Source organism: Zophobas morio, unplaced genomic scaffold (assembly GCF_036711695.1).
Source record: "Zophobas morio isolate AGI-343-1 ecotype UQ-CSIRO unplaced genomic scaffold, CSIRO_AGI_Zmor_V1 ptg001114c, whole genome shotgun sequence".
Taxonomy (NCBI): domain Eukaryota; kingdom Metazoa; phylum Arthropoda; class Insecta; order Coleoptera; family Tenebrionidae; genus Zophobas; species Zophobas morio.
Window position 1 is genome coordinate 1 of NW_026973214.1, and position 5000 is coordinate 5000.

General features: G+C 48.1%; 1 non-coding gene across 1 annotated transcript; it reads right to left on the reverse strand.

Annotated features, from left to right (window-relative positions):
- Positions 1–677: 677 nt before the first annotated feature.
- LOC135122337 (small subunit ribosomal RNA) lies at positions 678–2598 on the reverse strand. Its single transcript, XR_010279339.1, has one exon. It is a non-coding gene; the product is annotated as a small subunit ribosomal RNA (ribosomal RNA).
- Positions 2599–5000: the final 2402 nt, after the last annotated feature.

A 5000-nucleotide genomic window follows, 5' to 3' on the forward strand; every position in this document is an offset into this window, starting at 1 on the left:
TGTTAGTCGCAAGACTTGATCTCCTTTTCTAAAGCAGAAGCTCAACCGCACAACGATCACTTAACCAAACAAACTAGGTGTGATTTCGTCAAACGGCGCTTCCTAGGAGCGTCTCGAACGACGTTTCGAATCGTCTCGACGAGAACGGCGGCATCGAGCCGAACCCGTCGGCCGGGCGAAAATCATTTAAAACCCACGGTAACGAAGACGAGCAAAGGCGCACGAAACGCCCCGCACGTACTTACGAAACCTGCGATCCGAATCGAACTCTTTGAGGTTCTTTAGCGGATCAAGGTGCCCGAAATGCCGTCTGCCCGATCGCACGACGAACGCGCGTAAAGGACCGGCGCCGCGAGTTCGCATCGGCATGACGCCTAATCCGACTCTGGACGATTCAATAGTTCGAGGACGTCGCGTGACGCCGTCTCTTAGACGCGTTTCCTCTTTCGCACCGATCCCCACGTGGGACGAGAGAAGAGAAGAGAACGCGCTTCGGAAACGCGCGACGGCACCGCTAAAGGCTGGACGTGCCGTCGTCTACGCCGCAGACGTCTTTAGATGTTAGATCGAGCGTGTACGTCGTCCACGGACGCGACATACTTCGCACGACAACAACAACACGATCAGACGATGGTGTGTGTGTCTGTGTAAAGACAGTGCGTGTGTTCGAGACACGTTAATGATCCTTCCGCAGGTTCACCTACGGAAACCTTGTTACGACTTTTACTTCCTCTAAATGATCAAGTTTGGTCATCTTCCCAGCGACATCGGCGACGCCGAAACGCCACCGCGTACCGGTCCGAAGACCTCACTAAATCATTCAATCGGTAGTAGCGACGGGCGGTGTGTACAAAGGGCAGGGACGTAATCAACGCGAGCTTATGACTCGCGCTTACTGGGAATTCCTCGTTCATGGGGAACAATTGCAAGCCCCAATCCCTAGCACGAAGGAGGTTCAGCGGGTTACCCGGGCCGCTCGGCCAGGGAGGACACGCTGATTCCTTCAGTGTAGCGCGCGTGCGGCCCAGAACATCTAAGGGCATCACAGACCTGTTATTGCTCAATCTCGTGCGGCTAGAAGCCGCCTGTCCCTCTAAGAAGAATTGTTTGTACGCCGACAGTAAAAACCGCGCACGGCCAACGGGCGAACCCGAGACCGGCGGGCCTTTGGGATGTCGAAATACGCCTATTTAGCAGGCTAGAGTCTCGTTCGTTATCGGAATTAACCAGACAAATCGCTCCACCAACTAAGAACGGCCATGCACCACCACCCACCGAATCAAGAAAGAGCTCTCAATCTGTCAATCCTTCCGGTGTCCGGGCCTGGTGAGGTTTCCCGTGTTGAGTCAAATTAAGCCGCAGGCTCCACTCCTGGTGGTGCCCTTCCGTCAATTCCTTTAAGTTTCAGCTTTGCAACCATACTTCCCCCGGAACCCAAAAGCTTTGGTTTCCCGGAAGCTGCCCGCCGAGTCATCGAAAGAACGTCGGCGGATCGCTAGCTGGCATCGTTTATGGTTAGAACTAGGGCGGTATCTGATCGCCTTCGAACCTCTAACTTTCGTTCTTGATCAATGAAAGCGTTTTTGGCAAATGCTTTCGCTTCTGTCCGTCTTGCGACGATCCAAGAATTTCACCTCTAACGTCGCAATACGAATGCCCCCATCCGTTCCTATTAATCATTACCTCGGGGTTCCGAAAACCAACAAAATAGAACCGAGGTCCTATTCCATTATTCCATGCACACAGTATTCAGGCGAAGTTTTAGCCTGCTTTAAGCACTCTAATTTGTTCAAAGTAAACGTGCCGGCCCACCTCGACACTCAATGAAGAGCACCGCGGCGGGATTGAGTTGGGCCGCCCTCTCGAGCTAAGCCCACCGGCAGGACGTCCCGCGGCACGCCAGTTAACACCGCGAACGATGAACCGGCGGCGCGGGACACAGATTCGACTACGAGCTTTTTAACCGCAACAACTTTAATATACGCTATTGGAGCTGGAATTACCGCGGCTGCTGGCACCAGACTTGCCCTCCAATTGATCCTCGTTAAAGGGTTTAGAGTGTACTCATTCCGATTACGGGGCCTCGGATGAGTCCCGTATCGTTATTTTTCGTCACTACCTCCCCGTGCCGGGAGTGGGTAATTTGCGCGCCTGCTGCCTTCCTTGGATGTGGTAGCCGTTTCTCAGGCTCCCTCTCCGGAATCGAACCCTGATTCCCCGTTACCCGTTACAACCATGGTAGGCGCAGAACCTACCATCGACAGTTGATAAGGCAGACATTTGAAAGATGCGTCGCCGGTGCGAGACCGTGCGATCAGCGTAAAGTTATTCAGAGTCACCAAGTTGTACGATGACGGAGACCGCCACCGATTGGTTTTGATCTAATAAAAGCGCCCCTTCCGTTTCCGGTCGGGGCTCTGTTTGCATGTATTAGCTCTAGAATTACCACAGTTATCCAAGTAAATGTGGGTACGATCTAAGGAACCATAACTGATTTAATGAGCCTTTCGCGGTTTCACCTTAATTCGGCTTGTACTGAGACATGCATGGCTTAATCTTTGAGACAAGCATATGACTACTGGCAGGATCAACCAGGGAACTGCGTTCTCGTTCGGATACTCCGAAACTGAAAACTACACTTTCGTCGAAAGCGCGAGTGCGTGTTCGCGAAACGAACGCGTAGGAACGTAACGCCACGCTTAACTCTCTCTTTCGTTGTTTTATATACGAAAAATATCATACATAACGATACCGGTCGAAAAGTTTCGCGAGGAAACCTCCTGCGCCGGTTTAAAAGTTCAAACATTCTCCTCACTCTTCGCTAGATAGAATGCGACGGTGAGACGTGCCGAATTCTTTACAGAATCTGCACACGTTACGAGTATATTATATATTCTCGCTCGGAATGTAGGGAGTTGACGCAAATTTAATAGCTGTTCGATGCAACGAACGACGAATCGTGAAATTCGAACGTACGCCACCGTTTACAACAATGTAAGGTTGATCGCATAAGGACCGCCGACGATGGAACGTCCGCCGCATCCGCGATCTCGCTGTGCTGGACCGTCTTTCGAGGCAAGCTCGAACCCAATGAAGGAACTCAAGGATTCCATGAAATTCTAGGCGCAAACGCTCCGAGAGCCAAGTCTACTTCGGGTCATTTTCGACGGGTGCGATAACTACATTCTCAAAATTATCAACAAGACACACACACATACAAGGTTCGCTCTTATAATCATTAAAGGCACGACCACCAAAAGTAATCGCAACGTTTCGTTCTAAAAAGGTGAACGTATCGTCGTCTCTTTTTGTCGGGTCGGTCTGAATAACATAATAATGTCGTTGTTGAACATTATTTATTACAGAGAGAAACCAATGCGGTTAGCGTCTGCTATCATTTTTAGAGAATACGTAAAAACGCACAGTCTTAGAGACACCGAAGAACGGCCGGAACGTGCTGCGAAATTCATTTCGTCATAAATCCGAATTCCTTTTAAAAGTATTGGATAAGACTCGCAGACAGTCCGTGGTAACGCGAGCGAGAGGATGCAGTCGTTGGTCGGTATCTCGAGAGAACACCTCACACGCCACAACATCACTCCGCTACCTATAATAGCGCGCTTGACGTCGATCGGAGCCAAACGCTGCGAAGCGGCGACAGTGGTACGCGAGCAGGGGCGCGAGACACACCTCTCCCCGTCCGAGGTGCGCTCTGTCGGTGTGATGGCTCTTCGTAAAGAGCGGTTTGAACATTTTTCCACGGATTTTCGCAAGAAAAAAAATACGGCCGCATTGTGTTACGTAATCGAGGTAAGTTAGAATTTTTATTATAGCGATTTAGTTAATTTTAAAATACGTACCCGGTACGGGACGCCGTACTTCATAAATTCCGAACGCCGTACTTCATAAATTTCAAACGCCGTACTTTATAAACAACCAACGCCGTACTTCATAAACGACGAACGCCGTACATGTACTTTTAAAAAAATTTCCAAGTCCGGAGAAACGCCTTACTTTATAAAAGACGAACGCCGTACATGCACTTTTTAAAAATTTTAAGTACGGAAGAACGCCTTACTTTATAAAAGACGATCGACGTATATATAAAATGTTGTAAAATGAAATTTATTATATATGTCGAAATAACTTTCGAGAAGTTTTTTTTAATAAAAACGAGGGAGAATTGAAATAGCTGTAGCTGATTTTTTAAAACGAATTGTGCCATTCATGTTTTTTAATGCTTCAAACTGAATTTAAGTAACACCATAAATTTCGATTTTTTCAAGAAAACCTAGGGACAGTGGGAATCTCGTTAATCCATTTACGGGCGCCACGAATTAGACAACGAGACATTAGGCTTCACAATTACTGTACTTGCAATCACCGCCGTTAATCCGCGCGTTCCTTAAATTAAAATAAAAACTTTTTGTAAAATCTTCTCAAAATGAAGTCGTCTATTTCTACAATAAATTGAAATAACTAATTAAATTACCTCCTGATAAATGATAAAAACTTAATTTTTGATAACAAATTGTGCCATTTCGCCCTTTATAACTATTTCCGGTGTATTTATTACCGGTTGCCTGTATGTACGCGAAACCGCAAATTCGACAGCGCTAATGAACGCCGTACGTTTATTGTATTGTAGATCGACGACTGTGCTGCGTGTTTGAAAGTCGAAATCGATCGGTGGCGTTATACAGTCACTCGGCACGAACGCCGTACGTTATGAACGGCCAGTGTATTACCGGTTGTATATGAGGCGTGCGAGAAGCTTCGAATTAATCGGTGACGTTAACGGACGCCGTACGTGTCGGTGTGTTGCGGGTTGCAAAACGCGTGTTCGAAAGTCAGTCGAAAGGAATCGGGCGGTGGCGTTAACGGACGTCGCACGTCGGTGTATTGTGAGTTGCATATGCATCCGTTAAAGGAGTATTGTTGGTTGCAGGATCGCTGAATTAGCGTATTACTGGTTGCCTACTAGTTCCGTTGGAAGCGCA